This window comes from Caretta caretta, chromosome 4, assembly GCF_965140235.1.
Source record: "Caretta caretta isolate rCarCar2 chromosome 4, rCarCar1.hap1, whole genome shotgun sequence".
Lineage (NCBI taxonomy): Eukaryota > Metazoa > Chordata > Testudines > Cheloniidae > Caretta > Caretta caretta.
Window position 1 is genome coordinate 14,492,172 of NC_134209.1, and position 27,272 is coordinate 14,519,443.

The following is a 27,272-nucleotide window of genomic DNA, read 5'->3' on the forward strand; positions in this document are numbered from 1 at the left end:
TTGGGTCAGTCACTCCTTTCTGCAGGCTTTTTAGCAAGTGGCTATGAGCAGTGGCTGTCAAGGGAGAGGGATAGCTCAGTGGTTTGACCATTGGCCTACTAAACCCAGGGTTATGAGTTTAATCTTGAAGGGGCCATTTAGCAATCTGGAGCAAAAAAATTGGGTATTGGTCCTGCTTTGAGCAGGGGGTTAGACTAAATGACCTCCCTTCTGACCCTGATAGTCTATGATAAGTGTCGTTGAGTTTCATCTCACATCCCTGAGGCATATTTCTTTGTCTTCGGATTATCTGTTTTTAGCAGCATTGTGGAGTCTGGACAGCCCAACTTGCATTATTTCACCTCCAATCAATGGTCTCTGAGGCTTTATAATTAAAGGGAGCTGCTTGGTTGGATGTTGCAGGCAGGTTGGCAAGCACACTCCTGGTGCACATGCACTGTAGCAGGACATTTCTTACTCCTCCTTGTGTACCTGTTCTGCTCCATGGTCTCCACCTCCTGCCCAAACCTTTCTGGGCGACTTATTCCCTGGGGCTCATGCAAACTAACCCATCTTAGTTGGTACACCAAGGACTGAATGAAGCACCTCTAGAGATGAACACAGAGGTATCTACAGTTTGATTTAAAGAGGCAGGTTCTGGCATTAAAAGCTATAAACAGACTCATATCTACTGTGAATCAGGAACAATTAGTGTGTGTGTAAAACACACACTGAACAATGGGTTATACAAGAATTAAGCAGCCCCTGCTGCCAGAGACTGCTATTGTGTTTTGCTCCTGCACATAGATTGTCCATAGATTTTAAGGCCAGAAAGGAGCATTCTGATCATCTAGCCTAACCTCCTGCACAGCACAGATCAGAGAACCCCTCGTCCCATGCCTCAAGCCCATAATTTCTACCTGAGTTATCATAGATCTTTTAGAAAGACAGATAACCTTGTGTGAAGCGGTGAGAAGTATGTGGCTTGCATGACTCCCTCTCCACCAACCTGGTGCAGTACAGATCACAGCCCAGTTCCATCTGTGGTATCAGTTTATTACAAAGTGTACAGTTCTGGTGTGCAGCTAATGGCTCTTGAGCAAACAAGGTATGTGAATGCACCTGTCTCTCATCCCGCAGCCTTCCCCAGGCACAAAACACTGACTCTATTTTTATATTGTTTTGTTAAACATTAAAGCTGCCCCTTTGATTGTTAAATTAGTGCTAAGGCAACATACAGACCAGAGTGCTCTCGGAGGTCCCCCGCTGAGGGTGTCAAAAAGGCAGATGCAGTTCTGTTCTGAGCAAGATGGCAGCTGCCAGAGGGGAGCAGGGAAGGAGCTCTTTAAAAATGCCAATTTTAACTTTAATGGACAAATGGGATTTGAGGTGCTGGCAGGGCTTGGAAGCGCTTCAGACTGCAAAACACTTCCCAAGTGCTGGGGCCCGCCAAATGGGTACATCTGTCCCTGCAACCACTCTGCATTGACGTCTCTCAAGTACAGAGATCTGCTGAAACACTTTTATTTCACACTAATTTGGTCCAAGAACAGATAGTGCTGGAAGAAAGATGTTTTGAAGGGCCAGCAATGCTTTTGCACAAATTACTAATATCAATTCTACAGCGATCTGACCTTTTCAAGAAAAATTTCAAATAACACATGAAGGCTTCTCTTGCTAATCCCTGTACTAGACAAAACATAACTGGAAGTGTGTGTGTGGGGGGGGGGGGCAGGAATGTGTGGAGTTTTATGCTTTTCTCATTAAAAATAATAATAAAATTTTCTCCATATGTTAGGGTTACTCTGTAAACCAATATTCATTCATTCTGATCGTGTTTACTGCTAAAACCCCTTAAAGCCAAAATTACTCCAAAAGAAAAACAGATAGAACAAATTTTGCAGATAAAACTTTAATGTCACAGGAGGCATTATCAGTTTTACATGAGCAACCCTGAATGATACCAACAGCCCATATATTTTCATATCTACAGTAGCTATTACAGGTATAGATAAAGATGTTGTGAAAAATATATATATGAATGTCTTACATCCAATGTGCTACATATACTGTTCCTGTTTACTGATTTTTTTTTATTGTTTTTTAGTCCCAGCTTGTGACAAATCACAAATTCTGTTCTTAGATACCCATTGGGTCCTTTTCAATTATAATTAATCACCCTTCTGTTGCCTTGAGGTACATTCTCAGTTCTGAGGCTATTGTTATCCACATGCCCACAAAGATGCTATATGTTCCATCCATGCTGGAGCCAAGATCTCATTCCTTTAGCATCCTGTTATTGTTCAGCTAAATTCTTTTTGCTTTATAGATCTGACAAAAAGATCAATACCCTGCTCTGGTGGGGGAAGATTTCATACTTTCATTAGAGTTCCATCCGATTGTAGGTTTATTTTTGATGTTAGAAGTGTGTGGTATGTTCTATACTGAATACAGAGGATTTGAATTTTTTTTTAAAAAGGTCCTACATGTATCATTATTATTTGAATTGCAGTAGTATCTGGAGCTGAGATCTGGACTTCTTCATACTAGGCGCTGTGCAAACACAGCAAGAGACAGGCTCTGTTCAAAGTCACACGGCAGGTCACCAAAAGAGCTGGGAGCAGCACCCAGGTCTGCAGAAACCCAGGCCAGAACCCTAACCACTACCTCTGTGCTTATTGCATATCTGCCCTCCGATGAGCAGTAGCAGATGTTGGAGATTTACAGATTGGTTTCCCGTTGGACAAGAAATTAGTGAAAGGAAGTCTGGTTATACTGCTGGTGTAACTTGTTTATTTACACTGTATACATCAGCTCTGGAACAGAGGTGGTCACAAGCAGCACTCAGGCAATACCCTCTGTAGAAATCTCAACCCAATACCAATGCTCAGTTCCCAAGGAGCAATGCTGCACCAAGAATTGACTCAACCTAGAGAGAGATTAAGGCATATGAGCAAACACCTTTGCTGTTTGCAACAGCTCACCAAAAAGAAAGTGGATCACCAGACTAATGACAATACAGCATTTCTTCAAAGAAAGAACAGTAGTGCACGCTAAGAGAATCTGAATTTGTAAAACTATGTGTAACAGCGACACCTACTGACTCCTACCATAACAGTATCTTAATTGAAGAAAAGGAACAGTCAAAAACACCTCCACAATATCTGCGGTAGGAAATGATACCCTGTCCTCATTCTTATGTGCTACATAGAGTTCTATGTAAGGTATTAGACTTGTTTTGGCTTTTCTTTTCTTTTCTTTATTTTGTCCAAACAAGGAACTTTTCAATAAAACCTATCCCACAACTGGGTTATTGATTAGCACATGGGGGCAGAAATGTAGGGATTGTTTGAGAAAATCATGTTGTGTGGGATTTATATAACTATAAGATCACGCTACGAATATTTGCTCACAAAGAGCTCATTGACTCCTCTTCTCCTGCAGGTTATTTTCATTCCTGGGGATTTTCCTCTTGTTCCTAAAAAAAACAGGGGTAAAAAATTGATCTCATTGACGTCAACATCAAAACCCCCATTAACTTCAGTGGGATAGGATTTCATCCCAGGGTATATTTTTATTTTCTTCATTTCTAAGATTCTCAGGTCTCCTGAATTCCAATAAGCTCTTTCTGAGTTACTGTGAAACTAATAGTTTAATTACAACATGGAGTCCGGTGGCACCTTTAAAGACTAACAGATTTATTTGGGCAGAAGCTTTCGTGGGTAAAAACCCACTTCTTCAGATGCATGGAGTGAAAATTACAGATGCAGACATAAATATACTGACACATGAAGGGAAGGGAGTTACCTCACAAGTGGGGAACCAGTGTTGACAGGGCCAATTCAATCAGGGTGGATGTAGTCCACTCCCAATAATAGATGAGGAGGTGTCAATTCCAGGAGAGGCAAAGCTGCTTTTGTAATGAGCCAGCCACACCCAAATTAATGGTGTTAAATTTGAAAATGAATTTTAGTTCTACTGTTTCTCTTTCAAGTCTGTTTCTGAAGTTTCTTTTTGTTCAAGTATAGCTACTTTCAAATCTGTTATAGAATGTCCAGGAAGATTGAAGTGTTCTCCTACTGGCTTTTGTATGTTACCATTCCTGATATCCGATTTGTGTCCATTTATTCTTTTACGTAGGGACTGTCCGGTTTGGCCAGTGTACATAGCAGAGGGGCATTGCTGGCACATGATGCCATATACTGTATAACATTAGTAGACGTGCAGGTGAATGAGCCTCTGATGGTGTGGCTGATGTGGTTGGGTCCTCTGATGCTGCTGCTAGAGTAGATATGGGGACAGAGAAGGCAATGAGGTTTGCTACAGGGATTGGTTCCTGGGTTAGTGTTTCTGTGGTGTGGTGTGTAGTTGCTGGTGAGTATTTGGGGGGCTGTCTATCATCGAGGACTGGCTGACCTCCCAAGGTCAGTGAGGGATCATTTTCCAGGATAGGTTGTAGATCGTTGGCATCATACCAGTTGGACTGTAGATTGTAGACATCATACCAAATGGGCTGAAGGTAAAAAATCCATTGCAATCGACATACTACACTGACTATGGTGAGAGACTGTGCCACACACACTCAAAGAAACTGAAGAACCACCTGATCAGCATCCTGTACAGCAGACAGGAGAAGATCAAGAATGAGCTCTCAAAACTGGAGACTCTCATACAAAACCTATTTTAAAGAATCCTTATTGAGGTTATAGGAACAAACCATCCCGATGTGTAGAAAGAATATGGCAGGTGACCAGCTTGGCTTAACAGTGAAATCCGTGCTGATCTTAAACACAAAAAAGAAGCTTACAAGAAGTGGAAGATTGGACAAATGACCAGGAAGGAGTATAAAAATATTGCTCAGGTGTGCAGGAGTGAAATCAGGAAGGCCAAATCACACTTGGAGTTGCAGCTATCAAGAGATGTGAAGAGTAACAAGAAGGGTTTCTTCAGGTATGTTAGTAACAAGAAGAAAGTCAAGGAAAGTGTGGGTCCCTTACTGAATGAGGGAGGCAACCTAGTGACAGAGGATGTGGAAAAAGCTAATGTACTCAATGATTTTTTTGCCTCAGTCTTCATAAACAAGGTCAGCTCCCAGACTGCTGCACTGGGCAGCACAGCATGGGGAGGAGGTGACAAGCCCTCTGTGGAGAAAGAAGTGGTTCAGAACTATTTAGAAAAGCTGGACGAGCACAAGTCCATGGGGCCGGATGCGCTTCATCTGAGAGTGCTAAAGGAGTTTGCGGATGTGATTGCAGAACCATTGGCAATTATATTTGAAAACTCATGGTGAGGGGAGGTCCCGGACTATTGGAAAAAGGCTAATGTAGTGCCCATCTTTAAAAAAGGGAAGGAGGAGGATCTGGGGAACTACAGACCAGTCAGCCTCACCTCAGTCCCTGGAAAATCATGGAGCAGGTTCTTAAGGAATCAGTTCTGAAGCACTTAGAGGAGAGGAAAGTGATCAGGAACAGTCAGCATGGATTCACCAAGGGCAAGTCATGCCTGACTAATCTAATTGTCTTCTATGATGAGATAACTGGTTCTGTGGATGAGGGGAAAGCAGTGGATGTGTTATTCCTTAACTTTAGCAAAGCTTTTGATACGGTCTCCCACAGTATTCTTGCCAGCAAGTTAAAGAAGTATAGGCTGGATGAATGGACTATAAGGTGGATAGAAAGCTGGCTAGATTGTTGGGCTGAACGGGTAGTGATCAATGGCTCCATGTCTAGTTGGCAGCTGGTATGAAGCAGAGTGTGCCAAGGGTTGGTCCTGGGGCTAGTTTTGTTCAATATCTTCATTAATGTTCTGGAGGATGGTGCGGACTGCACCCTCAACAAGTTTGCAGATGACACTAAACTGGGAGGAGTGGTAGATACACTGGAGAGTAGGGATAGGGTACAGAGGGACCTAGACAAATTGGAGGATTGGGCCAAAAGAAATCTGATGAGGTTCAACAAGGACAGTGCAGAGTCCTGCACTTAGGACGGAAGAATCCCATGCACCACGACAGACTAGGGACCGAATGTCTAGGCAGCAGTTCTGCAGAAAAGGACCTAGGGGTTACAGTGGACGAGAAGCTGGACATGAGTCAACTGTGTGCCCTTGTTGCCAAGAAAGCTAACGGCATTTTGGGCTGTATAAATAGGACCATTGCCAGCGGATCGAGGTACGTGATCATTCCCTTCTATTTGACATTGGTGAGGCCTCATCTGGAGTACTGTGTCCAGTTTTAGGCCCCACACTACAAGAAGGATGTGGAAAAATTGGAAAATGTCCAGCGGAGGGCACCAAAAATGATTAGGGGGCTGGAGCACATGATTTATTAGGAGAGGCTGAGGGAACTGGAATTGTTTAGCCTGCAGAAGAGAAGAATGAGGGGGGATTTGATAGCTGCTTTCAACTACCTAAAAGGGGGTTCCAAAAAGGATGGGTCTAGACTGTTCTCGGTCGTAGCAGAAGACAGAACAAAGAGTAATGGTTTCAAGTTGCAGTGGGGGTGGTTTAGGTTGGATATTAGAAAAACTTTTTCACTAGGAGAGTGGTGAAGCACTGGAATGGGTTACCTAGGGAGGTGGTGGAATCTCCTTCCTTATAGGTTTTTAAGGGCAGGCTTGAGAAAGCCTGGGCTGGGATGATTTAGTTGGGGATTGGTCCTGCTTTGAGCAGGGGGTTGGACTAGATGACCTGCTGTGGTCCCTTCCAACCCTGATATTAAATGATTCTATGAAAACCAACCTTCCACACAAACTTCCACATGGCTGGACTTTACAAAAATGAGACAAGCCATTTACAACGCACACTTCACTTCTCTACCGTGGAATAAGGACAGTAAACTAAACTCCTACATGCCACAGAGTGCCACAACAGTGGTATCCTCAACTCACCTAACAATATTGTTAATTTATCCAGTCACACACTTAGCCTGGCAGAAGAGTCTGTCCTATCTTGGGGACTCTCTCTCTGCCCCACCACCCACACGAACATGATACAGTTCTGCGGTGATCTGGAAGCCTACTTTCGTTGTCTCCGACTTAAGGAATATTTTCAACACACCACTGAACAGTGAACTGACCCACAGGAACCCTCCTACAAGAAGAACAATTCTGCGTGGACTCCTCCTGACAGTCGAAATGACAGACTGGACTTCTACATAGAGTGCTTCCGCAGACATGCACAGGCTGAAATTGTGAACAAACAGCATCACTTGCCCCATAACCTCAGCCGTACAGAATACAACGCCATCCGCAGCCTCAGAAAGACCTCTTACATTATAATCAAAGGGGCTGACAAAGGAGGTGATGTAGTCATAATGAACAGGTCGGATTATGAACAGGAGGCTGTCAGACAACTCTCCAACACCACATTCTACAGGCCACTATCCTATGACCCCACTGAGGAGTACCAAAAGAAACTACACCATCTGCTCAAGAAACTCCCTGCTACAGCATGGGAACAAATCTTCACGGACACACTCCCAGAGCCCCGACCAGGGGTATTCTATCTGCTACCCAAGATCCATAAACCTGGAAACCCTGGATGCCCCATCATCTCAGGCATCGGCACTCTTACAGCAGGATTATCTGGCTATTTGGACTCTCTCCTCAGACCCTACACTACCAGCACTCCTACCTATCTTCAAGACACCACCCACTTTCTGAGGAAACTACAATGCATTGGTGATCTTCCTGAAAACACCATCCTGGCCACCATGGATGTAGAAGCTCTTTATACCAATATTCCACATGAGGATGGACTACAAGCTGTCAAGAACAGTATCCCTGATGAGGCCACGGCACACCTGGTGGCTGAGCTTTGTGACTTTGTCCTCACCCACAACCATTTCAGATTTGGGGAAAACATACCTTCAAGTCAGTGGCACTGCTATTGGTACCTGCATGGCCCCACAGCATGCCAACATTTTATGGCTGACTTAGAACAACGCTTCCTCAGCTCTTGTCCCCTAGTGTCCCTCCTCTACTTGCGCTACATTGATAACATCTTCATCATATCTTCACCATGTCTAGTTGGCAGCCGGTGTCAAGTGGAGTGCCCCAGGGGTCGGTCCTGGGGCCGGTTTTGTTCAATATCTTCATAAATGATCTGGAAGATGGTGTGGATTGCACTCTCAGCAAATTTGCGGATGATACTAAACTAGGAGGAGTGGTAGATATGCTGGAGGGCAGGGATAGGATACAGAGGGACCTAGACAAATTGGAGGATTGGGCCAAAAGAAATCTTATGAGGTTCAGTAAGGATAAGTGCAGGGTCCTGCACTTAGGATGGAAGAACCCAATGCACAGCTACAGACTAGGGACCGAATGGCTAGGCAGCAGTTCTGCGGAAAAGGACCTAGGGGTGACAGTGGACAAGAAGCTGGATATGAGTCAGCAGTGTGCCCTTGTTGCCAAGAAGGCCAATGGCATTTTGGGATGTATAAGTAGGGGCATAGCGAGCAGATCGAGGGACGTGATTGTTCCCCTCTATTCAACATTGGTGAGGCCTCATCTGGAGTACTGTGTCCAGTTTTGGGCCCCACACTACAAGAAGGATGTGGATAAATTGGAGAGAGTCCAGCGAAGGGCAACAAAAATGATTAGGGGTCTGGAACCCATGACTTATGAGGAGAGGCTGAGGGAACTGGGATTGTTTAGTCTGCAGAAGAGAAGAATGAGGGGGGATTTGATAGCTGCTTTCAGCTACCTGAGAGGTGGTTCCAGAGAGGATGGTTCTAGACTATTCTCAGTGGTAGAAGAGGACAGGACAAGGAGTAATGGTCTCAAGTTGCAGTGGGGGAGGTTTAGGTTGGACATTAGAAAAAGCTTTTTCACTAAGAGGGTGGTGAAACATTGGAATGCGTTACCTAGGGAGGTGGTAGAATCTCCTTCCTTAGAAGTTTTTAAGGTCAGGCTTGACAAAGCCCTGGCTGGGATGATTTAATTGGGGATGGGTCCTGCTTTCAGCAGGGGTTTGGACTAGATGACCTCCTGAGGTCCCTTCCAACCCTGATATTCTATGATTCTATGATATGGACCCATGGGAAGGAGGCCCTTGAAGAATTCCATCTGGATTTCAACAATTTCCACCCCACCATCAACCTCAGCCTGGACCAATCCACACAAGAGATCCACTTGCTGGACACTACAGTGCAAATAAGTGATGGTCACATAAACACCACCCTATACCAGAAACCTACTGACCGCTATACTTACCTGCATGCCTCCAGCTTTCATCCACAACACATCACATGATCCATTGTCTACAGCCAAGCCCTAAGATACAACTGAATTTGCTCCAATCCCTCAGACAGAGACAAACACCTACTAGATCTTTATCAAGCATTCTTAAAACTACAATACTCACCCGGGGAAGTGAGGAAACAGATTGATAGAGCGAGACAGGTACCCAGAAATCACCTACTTTAGGAGAGGCCTAACAAGGAAAATAACAGAACACCACTGGCCATCACATACAGCCCCCAGCTAAACCCTCTCCAGTACGTTATCAATGATCTACAATCTATTCTGGAAAACGATCCCTCACTCTCCCAGACCTTGGGAGGCCAGCCAGTCCTCGATGACAGACAGCTCCCCAGATACTCACCAGCAACTACACACCACACCACTGAAACACTAACCCAGGAACCAATCCCTGTAGCAAACCTCATTGCCTTCTCTGTCCCCATATCTACTCTAGCAACACCATCAGAGGACCCAACCACATCAGCCACATCATCAGAGGCTCATTCACCTGCACGTCTACTAATGTTATACAGTATATGGCATCATGTGCCAGCAATGCCCCTCTGCCATGTACACTGGCCAAACCGGACAGTCCCTACGTAAAAGAATAAATGGACACAAATCGGATATCAGGAATGGTAACATACAAAAGCCAGTAGAACACTTCCTGGACATTCTATAACAGATTTGAAAGTAGCTATACATGAACAAAAAGAAACTTCAGAAACAGACTTGAAAGAGAAACAGTAGAACTAAAATTCATTTTCAAATTTAACACCATTAATTTGGGTGTGGCTGGCTCATTACATAAGCAGCTTTGCCTCTCCTGGAATTGACACCTCCTCATCTATTATTGGGAGTGGACTACATCCACCCTGATTGAATTGGCCCTGTCAACACTGGTTCCCCACTTGTGAGGTAACTCCCTTCCCTTCATGTGTCAGTATATTTATGTCTGCATCTGTAATTTTCACTCCATGCATCTGAAGAAGTGGGTTTTTACCCACGAAAGCTTCTGCCCAAATAAATCTGTTAGTCTTTAAGGTGCCACTGGACTCCTTGTTGTTTTTGTGGATACAGACTAACATGGCTACACCACTTTGATTTATCCGCATTATGAAAAGGTACTATGGAAACACTTCATTGATTTCTGTAATGTACTGAATAACCACATAAGAATGGCCAGGCAGGATCAGACCAATGGTCCACCTAGACCAGTATCCTGTCTTCTGACAATGGCCAGTGCCAGGTGCTTCCAGGGGATTGAACTGAATAGGGCAATTTTGCGTGATCTATGCCCTGTCATCAAGTCCCATCTTCTGGCAGTTGGAGGTATAGGGACATTCAGAACATGTGGTTGCTTCCCTGGCCATTTTGGCTAATAGCCATTGATAAACCTGTCATCCAGGAACTTATCTAACTCTTTGTTAAAACCCAGTTATACTTCTGGCCTTCACAACATCCCCTGGCAAGAAGTTTGACAGGTTGACTGTGCGTTTGTCAGGAGACCGGGTCATAGTTGGAGTCAGGCCTAGTGATCAGAGTCTGAGTGGCAGAGCCCAAGGTCGAGCCAGGGCCAGATCCAGGAAGCAGGGCCAAAGATCAGAATTGGAGTCCAAATGCCAGAGCCGACGGTCGAAACAGAGTGGGAGTCAGGACTCAGCCCTGAGTGCCAGCACCGGATTACCAGGAGTCAGGGAAGGCAGGAGCGAGGCTGGGACAGATGGGTGCAGGGCAGGATCCTGGATGGAGCTGTGGAGGAGCAGGATTTAGAGAGATGAGCACAGGGAGGCAGAGAGAGTCTGCAGGTGGGTGTGTTGAGCAGCCAACTGCTGCTACCGCTGAGCTTAAGAACAGGCCTGCTGCCTTCCTCAGGCAATCAGGCAGGGCAGTCCATCAGGCAGCCTAGCTGGCTCATTAGGGTGTCAGGAGTACTGAGCAGGCACAGACAAGGGCCTTACTCCTGACAGAGTTGTGTGAAGTACTTCCTATTTTTTGCTTTAGACTTGTTGCTATTAATTTCATTGGGTGAGCCCTGGTTCCTGTGTTATGTGAAGGGATTAATAACACTTCCCTATTCACTTTCTTCATGCCAGTCATGATTTTATAGACTTCACTCATTTCAGAAAAGTTGCCTTCAGTGGAGCAGCACAGATTTATACCAGGGCTGAGCATAGAACTCACAACCTTCAGGCCAGTGCCTTGGTTGATGTTGAACTTTTTTCAAATATTCCCTTGCCTGATCTTCATCAATGATTATTTTCATAAAATCTTCCTCACTTCCCAATTCTCTGAGATCCACCATTTATCTCACCGGAAATGGATCTATTTCTGCATCATCTTTCTCTTCCCCACTCCTCATTCTCTCATGGACCCATTTCTCCCTTAGTATTCCTTTTGCCTATTACAAGTTTATAAAAACAATCTTATTCCCCTATGTCAGGGTTCTCCCCCCCCCACTCTGAACTCTAGGGTACAGATGTGGGGATCCTCATGAAAGACCCCCTAAGCTTATTTTTACCAGCTTAGGTTAAAAACTCCCCAAGGCACAAATTCTCCTTTGTACTTTGGATTAGGTAAACGCTGCCACCACCAAGTGATTCAAACAAACAGTATTCTTGTATTCTTGTCAGCAAGTTAAGGAAGTATGGGCTGGATGAATGCACTATAAGGTGGGTAGAAAGCTGGCTAGATTGTCGGGCTCAACGGGTAGTGATCAATGGCTCCATGTCTAGTTGGCAGCCGGTGTCAAGTGGAGTGCCCCAAGGGTCAGTCCTGGGGCCGGTTTTGTTCAATATCTTCATAAATGATCTGGAGGATGGTGTGGATTGCACTCTCAGCAAATTTGCGGATGATACTAAACTGGGAGGAGTGGTAGATACGCTGGAGGGCAGGGATAGGATACAGAAGGACCTAGACAAATTGGAGGATTGGGCCAAAAGAAATCTGATGAGGTTCAATAAGGATAAGTGCAGAGTCCTGCACTTAGGATGGAAGAATCCAATGCACCACTACAGACTAGAGACCGAATGGCTAGGCAGCAGTTCTGCAGAAAAGGACCTAGGGGTGACAGTGGACGAGAAGCTGGATATGAGTCAGCAGTGTGCCCTTGTTGCCAAGAAGGCCAATGGCATTTTGGGATGTATAAGTAGGGGCATAGCGAGCAGAACGAGGGACGTGATCGTTCCCCTCTATTCGACACTGGTAAGGCCTCATCTGGAGTACTGTGTCCAGTTTTGGGCCCCACACTACAAGAAGGATGTGGAGTAATTGGAGAGAGTCCAGCGAAGGGCAACAAAAATGATTAGGGGTCTAGAAAACATGACTTATGAGGAGAGGCTGAGGGAACTGGGATTGTTTAGTCTGCAGAAGAGAAGAATGAGGGGGGATTTGATAGCTGCTTTCAACTACCTGAAAGGGGGTTCCAAAGAGGATGGCTCTAGACTGTTCTCAATGGTAGCAGATGACAGAACGAGGAGTAATGGTCTCAAGTTGCAGTGGGGGAGGTTTAGATTGGATATTAGGAAAAACTTTTTCACTAAGAGGGTGGTGAAACACTGGAATGCGTTACCTAGGGAGGTGGTAGAATCTCCTTTCTTAGAGGTTTTTAAGGTCAGGCTTGACAAAGCCCTGGCTGGGATGATTTAACTGGGAATTGGTCCTGCTTCGAGCAGGGGGTTGGACTAGATGACCTTCAGGGGTCCCTTCCAACCCTGATATTCTATGATTCTATGATTTAGGGAGAGCCACTTGGAACCCTATCTCCCTCTTAATATCCCCCCAAGCCCTACACCTCCTTTCCTGGGGTGGCTTGAGAATAAACAAGATGAGCACAGACCAACTGTGGGTTTTTAAGTACACTAAAACCCCCAATCAGATTCTTAAAAAACAGAACTTCATTAGAAGCACAAAGAAAAGATAAAAGAACAACTCTGTAATATTAGAATGGAAGATAATCTCACAGGCAGTCAGATTTAAAACATAGAGAATCCCTCTTGGCACAACCTTAAATTACAAAAAGACACAAAAACAGGAATACACATTCCCTCCAGCATAGTGAATTTCACAAGCCGAAACAAAAGAAAATCTAACGCATTTTCTAGCTAGATTACTTACTAACTCTATAGGAGTTGGATTGCTTGCTTTCTTGATCTGTCCCTGGCAGAAGCATCACACAGACAGACAAAGCCTCCCCCCCACCCCAGTTTTGAAAGTATCTTGTCTTCTGATTGGTCATTTGGGTCAGGTGTGAGCCAGGTTACTTGAGTTTCTTAACCCTTTACAGGTAAGAGGATTTTATAGTACTGTATCAGAGCTTCTTAACCCCTTTATATTTATGACACCCTATAATCCCGGGAGCTGTATTTAACACATGCTGATTTCATGTCACCCTTCTCTTTTTCCTTTCAGCCTTAACTGACTCAGATTTATTTTGATTTTGAGACCTCCTCCCTTTTCGATTTTTAGTGGAGGTATGTCTTTTCCCCCTGAGATCTAGGAACAGGACCTGGTGGTGGTGATTAAAAATGATTATTATTACAGTAGTACCTAAGACTTCCAATAGACTCCAGGCCCCTATTGTGTCCCTATCCCCCAAATCAACTCAAAGTACAATTTTTGAATCTTCCTCTGAAATATGTAGTACAGACAGGAAGGACTGTTTAAAATTTGGGGTGTGAAAAGGTTTTTCATCAAAAAATATGTTTGAAAATGAAAATTTCTGCAAAAAATTCATTTTAATGACTTTGTTGCAAAAAACACTTTTTTAAAAATTCTAAAACAAAAATGTTGAAATTTTTCTGAAATTGTTTCATTCCAAGTAATGGAGAGATTCCCATGTCCCTTCAGTCCTTTACTTCCCATCCTCCTTTTTTTCACTGGGGAAATAATATGATGAGTTAAGAGAAATTTAAAATGTTTTTAATATTTCAACATGTAAAGAAGCCTCCAAAATTTCAATAAGCTCTGGGTACAGGGAATTTTCCAACCAGAATGCTAAACTAGCTTGACCACATAATTCCTTTGTTCTTAAGCACCTTAGGGGCTGTTGGGAGGGAATTATGGCACTGGCAGAATTCATGTAGCTCATAACTTTTAATATGTAAGTACATTTTTCATCTATGACTGATTTTCATTTGATCACTAAATTATGGTAAGATCCTACTTGCTTTTTCTAACAGCATATTATGTAGATAGTCCCCTCTGTGGAAGGATATTCAAGGCATTAATATACCTACTTAAACGTGTTTAACCAGAAGGAAATCAGAGCAACACAATACAAAATGTTTTCCATTTCTCACTATAAGCAGAGAACACACATCTGCACCAGTCATCTGAGTTTGTTTTGTAATGCTGATTTAGATACAGGAAATACTGTGTATTTGCCCCATTCCTTCCACTAAGCTCTGTCTTCTCACCCACCTATATTCTGACAGGAAAATGCTGTTCAGTTTCAGCCTCCTCTAACTTCTGCTTTAAAATATTACTGGCAATATAACAGGAGTGATTTGGGGATAACTTACGTGTCCTGTCTCATAAAGGTAGGGATGGCTTGATCACTATGGAGTTCTAGGGTTGTATTCTTGAAGATAATAAATGCTCATGCCTGGCACCTCATTAATTATTATCTATAAAGTCCCTCCACAATATCCATACAGGAATACTGACCCTGGGAGGCAGAGAGAGAGAAATGTTCACATGGTGGGAGGGAAAGATACACCAGGCTACTTCTCGTAACCCTGTGCAGACTACATGGAACGCTGGGTTTGGGTCAATAAGTATGTGCAGCCAAGTGTGGAGAGAGGAGTGCGGGAGGGGGAAATGAGTGTACATTTCAGTTTAAATATGAAATGGTACTGGATTATTTTCCACTATAAAATGTCTCCACTGCTGGCACCCTTGCTCATGTCTGGTCTGTCTCGGGTCTGACTGTGTTGCATCACACTCCTGGTTGTGTCATCAACAGCAAGAATCAAATCTAGGATACCTGGATTGTAAAATATGAACCTCAGCTGTGTAAGTAAGCTAAAAGACCTTCCTCTGCAAGATAAGGCTGTAGCAGGCTCATCAGCCTCTTCGTGGGACCCAGCCACCACTAGAGGGGGACAGAAAACAATACTGACTAGGTTGGGGTTACAATTGCAACTTCCTCCTTTCTGGCTGCCCTGCCACTCCCCTCCCTGTGACTCCTATCTGTCCAAAATGCCGCTGCCGAAGTCATCTTCACCTCCAGCTCTCCGAGCCACATCACATCCTCTTTCAGGCCTGGATCCAATACCCAATTCAGTCAATGCAGACTCCTGTTGACTTTAATGTTTATTGAATCAGACCCTGAATCCATCCATCGGTTCCTTGTCTCTTATTGCACCTCATCTTCACCTAGAAATCCCTGTCTTGTCTCCTCTGACATCTCAGCTCTCATTTCCAGCCTCCTGCTCCTCAAACAAATCCCGTTCCTTTTCCTGGTCTGCTCCCTTCTATGGCTCTCCTTGGTCCGGCCACTCTGCACATCCCCTCTGCCTGTGCACATCCAGCAAGCCTCGCCTTTCTGAATCTCATCTTACAACTCATCTCTTCAAGCCGTGTCCTTCCTCCATTCTCCTCCTGGCAATCTGAACACCCACCCTCTCTGAGCTGCTCTTCTGCTTCTTTTCATATTTAGGCTGCAGGGCCATCGAGGGAGCGATTGTTACTCCTCTGTCATTGTGAAGTGCAGAGTCACTCATGCATATGTGCAGGAGCTAGGAGGTTAATTGGCTGACCTGCTGTTTTGGAGCAGTTACCTCTTAGATGGTTACATCATGCACGTTTTCGATACCACAACATTTAAACACTTCAACCATGTCCTCTCAGTCTCTTTGCTGATGAATATTAACCTCATTTCCTAATTGCTCTGTCTTGCTCATGCCTCTGAATACATTCCATATGGAACCATCCTATAAAATATAATAGGGATGAAAGCAGTAGGGTTCTATACAAAAGAAATAGGATTATAGAGTGTACTCTAAAAAGCTATTTCACTTAATACAGAAATGCATTGAATGTTGAAACCCTCCCTATTGAATGTTGAAACCAACCTACAGAATAAGTATTTACTTAGATATTCTACAGAAAATTTATCATTACATTCTACAGAAATTCTCTGAAGAATAAAGTTGTTCAAAATGTCCACTTTCCCCTTGTCATAGCAATGTTTGAAATACAAGGCTTTTGTAGGGTTTGAAATTTGAACCAGGGTGAAATTCTCCCATTTCTGATTAAGAACATTGTGTCGATCAGTGATATGTCATGGGGCTGTGGCAAAGCACCAACTTGTGCACACTGCGGGGAGCTGTCAGGAACTGCAGAGGCGAGAGGTTAGAGAGCATGATTGAAGAGATATGGGTTTAGGGCTTCTTCAGGTAAGAAACTGGATCTGGTTTCATCTGGTACATGGTTGATAAAACAGATAATAGGATTTCTCCTAAACTTGAGACTCCTGCTTCTTTGAGGCTACGACAATGGGCACGGTTTGGGACAACTGCACTTTTATTCCCCCTCTGTGGCACAGGCAAAGTACCCACTTTTAGGCTGCAGGCTCCCCTGGCTATCACCTCTTGCGCGGAAACACCTTGGTCACAACCAAGAGTGACTTATTTCCAGGCAGAACAGTTCTCCGCCTTCACTGCTGTTTTCAGCAGAGACACGCTGCCCAAGCGGCCTACTTGCTTTCTCTTTGCAGAGAGTTAACAGTGTGACTTTCCAGAATTATAAGGCACCATGTAGCATTTACTATGCCAGCATCTTTTGTTCTTAAGGTACATTAAGAAGAGAAAACCAATTAAAAATAAAAAGTCCCCTACATGCATGCTAATACACTCACCAGAGATCACCTCAACCCTGCGATGGGCTCGGGCAGGAGCAGTCCTTCAAAATGTCACCCGAAGAGCTTCCTTGTAGTTTCAAGTTCATCACAGTTTCATCTCAGAACAAGCACCCTCATGACATATTTAGTCCACCCTTTATACAGTTCAGGGGGTTTAGATCTGGAGCTTCCTGAAACAGGTGAACAGGGTTTCTCTCCCCAACGCGTAACTTCAAAAGGATTAATTCGAAGTAGGTCATTTACATTCCCCTCATTCCCCAGGTATTTCTTAATAAACCCACTTTACATGCATTTTCCCAAAAAGTCCTTTGAAGTTCCCATCGTTTACATTAGTCAGTTCCCTAGAAAAGTGACATACAACCCTACAGTAACACAGAAACAATTGTGTTTTTAATACAATGGGCCCCAAAGGTATTGAACCAAATTCACTAATGTTTATCTTACTTCCATGTTTGTCCAGATTACTGTAAGTTTGTCATAACCAGACTAAGTGCTGTGAAATGGAACATGGAGAAGCACAGAGCAGACGAGCCAAGGGGAGGGAATGTGGTCTAATGGGGAGAGTCAGGGTTGGGATCTGGCACTCCTGGATTCGGTTCCCAACTCTGTCAGTAATTCAAGAGGGGAAATTTTGGAAGACAATTTCTCTGTGCTTCAATTGCCCATCTGTAGTATGGGTATAATAATCATCAGCTTCAGATGGGAGGTTTAATTAACATTTACAAAGCACCAGGAGATCCTCAGACGAAAGTTGCTATGCAGGAGAAAATGGGCAGGTTCTGTCTTTATTTAGGTCCCTATCCAGTGTCCAATGATGCAGTCAATGATAGGTCTCCCATTGACTTTAGTGGGCTTTGGGTCAGGTCTTATTCCCACTGTCATCATGTGATGACTTCAGTGGGATTCACAGGTATGAATGACAGCCCAGCTCGTTCCACAGTCTGACTGGAATGCTTATAGATTTTTTTTTTGTTCATTGTTTCCCAGACATTTGGCCAATCCCTGTCCCCTTTTTATAGTGTCTTTTATTATCTCTCCCTTTTTAAACTCTCTCTCCTTTCTGCCCAGTAACTTTTAGAAAAAGGAAAGGATATATTTCATGGTTTGTTGTGGTGACTTATAGGACTCATATAATGGAGAAAAAATGAAGGAAAGTAGGGCAAAGTCATTAGCTATTGCATGCATCTAACAGCCAATAAAGAAGCAAAGAAAATGCTAAAACTCTATTGGGAACATTTTGTTAAAGGAATGAGAGAGATTGTAACCACAACAAAAAAAAGTTGGACTGTAACACATGAATTTACTGGCTTTAAAAATGAAAAAAATATAATGTTATTTCTCCTGGTTGAGGCTAGCAACATGGTTAGAAAAAATGTGACATGGACCAAACAGCCCCTTGTAAAGGTATAGGGTGGGTTGGGTTTGTAACTGCAGCTGACCTAGGGTTTTGTATGGGTACGTTCCCAAACTGTGGCCCTCATCAAAACTTACCTGGCCCTTTGCAGTTATTTTTCTTCTGTTTAAGACTCTGGACTAGGATTCTAGTTTCAATTCATGACTCTCTCTACTGTAATATACACAACGATAACTAGCTCATATGCTCCCTTCTTCTCTGCGTGTTGACTGAGATCAAGTAGGAGCAATTTAATATCTGGCTCATTCTCTAATGGGGACTATGTCGTGCATTCAGGGATCTGATCAGGGCTTTCTGCCTCTAGCTGTTAAGATCATGTCTTTCTGCTTTCCTTATACTTCATTTTTCCATACTCAATCCATTATCCCCACCCACCCCACTTTCACATCCTCTCACTGCTCCCTTTAGAGAGGGTAGCATGAGCAACAGAAATAGCCCTCATCTGCCCCAGTCTCTGAGCTTCGGTAAGGGTGTAAGGAGGGGCAGCTCATCACTTTACTAATGCATAAAGAGACCAGGAAAGAAGTTGCCCTGACCCTATTTTTACCTCCTCGATGAGCATGTACAAAGGACCTAAGAATATGAAGTTTTCCACATTTCGCAGGGATGATCAGCTTATCCCATCTCTTTCCATGGACCAGCAACAGTGCCAGTCTGTGTGCTGAGCTCAGTTGGTCTGTTACATGATCATCACTAGAACTGAATTAATTCAGTGGTCTGGAGCCTCCGGTTTGTTGGGGAGAGAAGTGGCATTACTAGAGTTGCTGGGAAACCAGAATGTCTGTTCCACAGGAAATTTGACATTATGGGGTTTTTTTGCATTCCAATTCAGAAAAAAAAATCAATTTGGGACCATCAGAACATTTCATTTTGATAATCCTGAACTGTATCATTTCAGGAAGATAATGTTCCTTTTTGACTATCATTGTGAGCCACTTGTTTTTGACTTTTATATGATACTAAATATATTAAAATGCATATTTTAATTAAATTTAAAAGGCAAAACCAAATAAATACAAACAATAAAGCTGGAACTAAATGTCATGTTGAAGTGGCATGTTTTTACCTTACCAAAAGGAACTATTTTGACATTACTGCAACAAAATGAGAAAGCTGAAGAGATTTGTATAGACTCCCGCCCCAATTAAAAATTGTCAAAAGTGACATGTTCCCACAAAATGTTTAGGTTGATAAAGCTATATTTTTGGATGAAAACTTCTTCTCAATAGTCTTTGACCAGCTGTAGGAGTTAGACCTAAGGCTATAATTTTGGTACAGAATTTTTTAGTAAATTTCACAGCACACATGCAAGAAAAAAAATAAGTAACAGAAACAGGGTCAGGGAGAAGGTGTTGGAGAGCTAGTCCACCCCGCAGTGGCAGCTCCTGTGCTCTGGGGCTGGGCCAAGGTCCCTGTTCCAGCAGTTGTGACCTGGCACACAAGGTTGCAGTGCCATCCAGGTTTGGCCCATCCGTTCCTATGGAGATGGAATGGTGGATGGTCCAAATCTGAGTGGTGCTGCAAAACTCACGTGCCAGGTGGCAATGCCACTCAGGTCAGACATTTGTATTTACAATCCTGTGTGTTTACAGCCATTCCCAAGATTTCATGGGTTTTATTCAAATTAGTGATTTCTGTCACTTCAATGGTAAAATCGTAGTGTTACTTATCATAGAATCATAGAATCATAGAATATCAGGGTTGGAAGGGACCCCAGAAGGTCATCTAGTCCAACCCCCTGCTTGAAGCAGGACCAATTCCCAGTTAAATCATCCCAGCCAGGGCTTTGTCAAGCCTGACCTTAAAAACCTCTAAGGAAGGAGATTCTACCACCTCCCTAGGTAACGCATTCCAGTGTTTCACCACCCTCTTAGTGAAAAAGTTTTTCCTAATATCCAATCTAAACCTCCCCCACTGCAACTTGAGACCATTACTCCTCATTCTGTCATCTGCTACCATTGAGAACAGTCTAGAGCCATCCTCTTTGGAACCCCCTTTCAGGTAGTTGAAAGCAGCTATCAAATCCCCCCTCATTCTTCTCTTCTGCAGGCTAAACAATCCCAGCTCCCTCAGCCTCTCCTAATAACTCATGTGTTCCAGTCCCCTAATCATTTTTGTTGCCCTTCGCTGGACTCTCTCCAATTTATCCACATCCTTCTTGTAGTGTGGGGCCCAAAACTGGACACAGTACTCCAGATGAGACCTCACCAATGTCGAATAGAGGGGAACGATCACGTCCCTCGATCTGCTCGCTATGCCCCTACTTATACATCCCAAAATGCCATTGGCCTTCTTGGCAACAAGGGCACACTGCTGACTCATATCCAGCTTCTCGTCCACTGTCACCCCTATGTCCTTTTCCGCAGAAAAAAGGACTCCTTTCTGCCCCCAAAGAGCTGCAATTTTCGTTTGGCCACCTCCTCCTCTCCCCACCACCCAGGGAAGGTCAGGACTGGATGGCTTGCAGTTGGCTCTTCCATCTTTATGCCACTTGGGTATTTAAGAAAGCTATATGGTCCCACTGGAGTGGCATGAAGGGGCTATTTTGTAGTGCACAGCCTTCCCCATGCATAGGGTAAGACATGTAAGGAGGAGATATATTTCCTTTACTCGCCTTAACTGCTGATTTTACCAAAACCAACCTCCATTTCCATCCAGAAATTTGGGAGCCTCAGGGCCTGAGATGCATGTCCACTCACACCCGACACCTTGGGCAGCACCCTCTGCCAAAACTGCTCCCGGTGTGAATTCACCAGCAATGAAACCCCGCTGCTGAGCAGCTATAGAGAGATGGCAGCCAGCAGGTGGCATTGGCCAGTGAAGGGGATCCGTTGTGTAAATTGGCATGGATGCTTTAGCTTCAGTGGAGCTGCTTTACATTAGCTGGGAATCAAGCTCCTGACAACACTTCTGAGCGTGCTCCCACTGCACAGAAAGTGCGGTGCGATGCTCCAGAGAAGGGATAACAGAACGAGAAATGCATATCAATCGCACTTACCGGTAAGATGACCAGTACTCAGCACTGGGATCCATTCACCTCCTTTGCCAGTGATCCAAGAATTTCCTAGAATACTTATTTTAAAAAACCCACAGCCCACAGATACAGGACTGGCCTAATTAAAAAAAAAAACACAGTAGAAAACTACAGACAATAATAGCACTTTATAGCAGTAGAGCTGAAGGAGAGTCAGTATCAATATCTCTATTTTATAGATGGGGAAACTGAGGCACAGAGAGGCAAAGTGACTTGCCTGCTCATCCAGGAGGCCAGTGGTGTAAATGGGGATGGGACCCCAATCTCCAGAGACCTTGTCTGGTGTACAGTCTATTAGGCCACACTGCCTCCCCATTGTGGAACTGATGTTTGAAACTTGTGGAATAAATTGATTTAAAAAACAGTATGTGGCTGGAAAAAGGACCATTTTGATGAAAGGTAAAAGACTGAAAAGCTTTGGATTGGCCTAGGTATGTTTTCTTGAATAAGCATTTCCAAAATGAAGACATGATAGGAAATCTCTAAGTGTGTTTCTCTTTCCACTGATTGATTGCAGTAAGTGAAATGGTGTACGTAATATGAGATTGCTCTGGCGGGAGGGGGAACTAAAAACCCTTATGACGTACAAATGAATACTTGAAGTCAAATTACCCAAAGCATCCATTTAGATATTTAAGGGCAGTGGCCAATTTTCCAGTATACTGCAGCCTCCCATGTTCTCAGCAAAGTGGAGAAGTCTCTGTTGTTCCCATTGGGAGCTGCTGAGTGGTCATCCTTTTGGAAAACTGAGTCTTTAGCGTCTCTCTTTTATCTAGCATCCTCCCAGTATTTGAATGTGGTGGGACAAAGAATTCAAAAGTCAGGATCTTAATCCAAAAATCTCCACTAGGATTTTCAAAGGAATTCGGTATGTCATCCCATCGACTTTTTTGGAAACCTCAGCCTTCCTCTTCGAACTGATGAATGTATATTCATCTGCTAAAGGTAAATTTGGGACTATATTCTGTTACAAAAATATTGTAACCCAGCTGGCTATTTTAGAATCACAGAATCATAGAATATCAGGGTTGGAAGGGACCTCAAGAGATCATCTAGTCCAATCCCCAACTAAATCATTCCAGCCAGGGCTTTCTCAAGCTTGACTTTAAAAACTTCTAAGGAAGGAGATTTCACCACCTCCCTAGGTAACCCATTCCAGTGCTTCACCACCCTCCTAGTGAAAAAGTTTTTCCTAATGTCCAACCTAAATCTCCCCCACTGCAACTTGAGACCATTACTCCTCGTTTGGTCATCTGCTACCACGGAGAACAGTCTAGATCCATCCTCTTTGGAACCCCCTTTCAGGTAATTGAAAGCAGCTATCAAATCCCCCCTTATTCTTCTCTTCTGTAGACTAAACAATCCCAGTTCCCTCAGCATCTCCTCATAAGTCATGTGTTCCAGTCCCCTAATCATTTCTGTTGCCCTCCACTGGATGTTTTCCAATTTTCCACATCCTTCTTGTAGTGTGGGGCCCAAAACTGGACACAGTACTCCAGATGAGGCCTCACCAATGTCGAATAGAGGGGAACGATCACGTCCCTCGATCTGCTGGCAATGCCCCTACTTACACATCCCAAAATATCATTGGCCTTCCTGGCAACAAGGGCACACAGTTGACTCATACCCAGCTTCTCTTCCACTGTAACCCTAGGTCCTTTTCTGCAGAACTGCTGCCTAGCCATTCGGTCCTTAGTCTGGAGCCGTGCATGGGATTCTTCCGTCCTAAGTGCAGGACTCTGCACTTGTCCTTGTTGAACCTCATCAGATTTCTTTTGGCCCAATCCTCTAATTTGTCTAGGTCCCTCTGTATCCTATCCCTACCCTCCAGCGTATCTACCTCTCCTCCCAGTTTAGTGTCATCTGCAAACTTGCTGAGGGTGCAATCCAGACCGTCCTCCAGATCATTAAGGAAAATATTGAACAAAACTGGCTCGAGGGCTGACTCTTGGGGCACTCCACTTAATATCGGCTGCCAACTAGACATGGAGCCATTGATTACTACCCGTTGAGCCCGGCAATCTAGCTAGCTTTCTATCCATCTTATACTCCATTCATCCAGCCCATACTTCTTTAATTTACTGGCAAGAATACTGTGGGAGACCATGTCAAAAGCTTTGCTAAAGTCAAGGAACAACACGTCCATTGCTTTCCCCTCATCCACAGAGCCAGTTATCTCATCATAGAAGGCAATTAGATTAGTCAGGCATGACTTGCCCTTGGTGAATCTATGCTGACTGTTCCTGATCGTTTCCCTCTCCTCTAAGTGCTTCAGAATGATTTCCTTGAGGACCTGCTCCATGATTTTTCCAGGGACTGAGATGAGGATGACTGGCCTGTAGTTCACAGGATTCTCCTTATTCCCTTTTTTAAAGATGGTGTCAAGGTTCCTTCCCCACTCTGAACTCTAGGATACAGATGTGGGGACCTGCATGAAAACCCCCTAAGCTTACTTTTACCAGCTTAGGTTAAAGCTTCCCCAAGGTACAAACTAGTTTACCCTTGGACTTCCACTGCCACCACCAAACTTTATCTGGGTCCCTGAGAAAACGTAGTTTGGACACGTCTTTCCCCCCAAAATCCTCCCAACCCTTGCACCCCAATTCCTGGGGAAGGTTTGGTAAAAATCCTCACCAATTTGCATAGGTGAACTTGCATAGAACCCTTGGATCTTAGAACAATAAAAAAGCATTCAGTTTCCTTACAAGAAGACTTTTAATAGAAGTAAAAAAAGAATCACCTCTGTAAAATCAGGACGGTAAATACCTTACAGGGTAATTAGATTCAAAAGAAAGAGAATCCCTCTAGGCAAAACCTTAAGTTACAAAAAAGACACACAGACAGGAATATTCATTCTATTCAGCACAGCTCTTTTCTCAGCCATTTAAAGAAATCATAATCTAACACATACCTAGCTAGATTACTTACTAAGTTCTAAGACTCCATTCCTATTCTGTCCCCGGCAAAAGCATCATACAGACAGACACAGACCCTTTGTTTTTCTCCCTCCTCCCAGCTTTTGAAAGTATCTTGTCTCCTTATTGGTCATTTTGCTGAGGTGCCAGCGAGGTTACCTTTAGCTTTTTAACCCTTTACAGGTGAGAGGATTTTTTCCTCTGGCCAGGAAGGATTTTAAAGGGGTTTACCCTTCCCTTTATATTTATGACAGATGGGCACTACTTTAGCCTTTTTCCAGTCATCCGGGACTTCCCCCGATCGCCATGAGCTTTCAAAGATAATGGCCAATGGCTCTGCAATCCCATCCGCCAAGACCTTTAGCACTCTTGGATGCAACGCATCCGGCCCCATGGACTTGTGCTTGTCCAGCTTTTCTAAATAGTCCCGAACCAATTCTTTCTCCACAGAGGGCTGGTCACCTCCTCCCCATGCTTTGCTGCCCAGTGTAGCAGTCTGGGAGCTGACCTTGTTCATGAAGACAGAAGCAAAAAAAGCATTGAGTACGTTAGCTTTTTCCACATCCTCTGTCACTAGGTTGCCTCCCTCATTCAGTAAGTGGCCCACACTTTCCTTGACTTTCTTCTTGTTGCTAACATTCCTGAAGAAACCCTTCTTGTTACTCTTAACATCTCTTGCAGCTGCAAGTCCAGGTGTGATTTGGCCTTCCTGATTTCACTCCTGCATGCCTGAGCAATATTTTTTATACTCTTCCCTGGTCATTTGTCCAATCTTCCACTTCTTGTAAGCTTCTTTTTTGTGTTTAAGATCTGCAAGGATTTCACTGTTAAGCCAAGCTGGTTGCCTGCCATATTTACTGTTCTTTCTACACATCAGGATGGTTTGTCCCTGTCACCTCAATAAGGATTCTTTAAAATACAGCCAGCTCTTCTGGACTCCTTTCCCCCTCAAGTTAGGCACCAGCCCTGCAAGCAATACTTCTCTGGGGGTTTGACTTTGATGGGGCTGCACTGGAATGCAATGATTCTTTTTAAAAGGCCTCAGCTGCCTTGATGGATGGGCTCTGCTGGCTGCCTTCCTCGGGGTTCTATTCTGGCTAGTTTTGTTGCATGCTAGGATTAAGAGAAATGAAAGGGTTTTATATGAATTATGGCTCACAGTGACTACAAAGAGCTCTGCAGTGCAGAGCAATTGAAGAAACCACTGTTGGGAGGATAAGCGGAAGGCTGGGGCAGACATGCTTCTATTAGAGTGGCAAAGTTTGCAACACCTGCTTGTCCAGCGTGAGAGCACATTTTAATTTGTAGGTGTGCTAGACATGACAAAGTATCCATTTTTTGTTTGCAAGAGTTGCATTCTCTCTCTGTGCTGTGTCCCCCTCTCCCACCATGGGCTTCTAAGAGGCCACATGATAAGATAAGAATATGATAAGAATATTGCAATGTTGGGGTCTAAATTAGTTGTTACCACTCAAGAAAGAGATCCTGGAGTCATTGTGGATAGTTCTCTGAAAACATCTACTCCATTGAGTCAGCAATGTGCCCTTGTTGCCAAGAAGGCCAATGGCATTTTGGGATGTATAAGTAGGGGCATAGCGAGCAGATCGAGGGACGTGATCGTTCCCCTCTATTCGACATTGCTGAGGCGTCATCTGGAGTACTGTGTCCAGTTTTGGGCCCCACACTACAAGAAGGATGTGGATAAATTGGAGAGAGTCCAGCGAAGGGCAACAAAAATGATTAGGGGTCTGGAACACATGACTTATGAGGAGAGGCTGAGGGAGCTGGGATTGTTTAGCCTGCAGAAGAGAAGAATGAGGGGGGATTTGATAGCTGCTTTCAACTACCTGAAAGGGGGTTCCAAAGATGATGGCTCTAGACTGTTCTCAATGGTAGCAGATGACAGAACGAGGAGTAATGGTCTCAAGTTGCAGTGGGGGAGGTTTAGATTGGATATTAGGAAAAACTTTTTCACTAAGAAGGTGGTGAAACACTGGAATGCGTTACCTAGGGAGGTGGTAGAATCTCCTTCCTTAGAGGTTTTTAAGGTCAGGCTTGACAAAGCCCTGGCTGGGATGATTTAACTGGGAATTGGTCCTGCTTCGAGCAGGGGGTTGGACTAGATGACCTTCTGGGGTCCCTTCCAACCCTGATATTCTATGATTCTATGATTCTATGTGCAATGGCTGTCAAAAAAGTAACCAGAATGTTGGGAAGCGTTAAGAAAAGGATAGATAATAAGACAGAAAATATCATATCACCTCTATTAAATCCATAGTACACTCACATCTTGAATATTACGTGCAGATGTGGTTGCCACATCTCAAAAATGGTTTATATTGGAATTGGAAAAGGTTCGGAAAAGGCTAACAAAAATGATTAGGGGAATGGAACAGATTCTGTAGAAGTAAAGATTAATAAGATGGGACTTTTCAGCTTGGAAAAGACATGACTAAGGGGGGGTATGATAGAGGTCTATAAAATCATGACTGGTGTGGAGAAAGTAAATAAGGAAGTGTTATTTACCCCTTCATATAACACAAGAACTAGGGGTCACCAAATGAAATTAATAGGCAGGAGGTTTAAAACAAACAAAAGGAAGTATTATTTCACACAGTGTACAGTCAACCTGTGGAACTCCTTGCCAGAGGATGCTGTGAAGGCCAAGATATCACAGGGTTCAAAAAAGAACTAGACAAGTTCATAGAGGATAGGTCCATCAATGGCTATTAGCCAGGATGGGCAGGGATGGTGTCCCTATCCTCAGTTTGCCAGAACCTGGGAATGAGTGACAGGAGATGGATCACTTGATGATTACCTGTTCTGT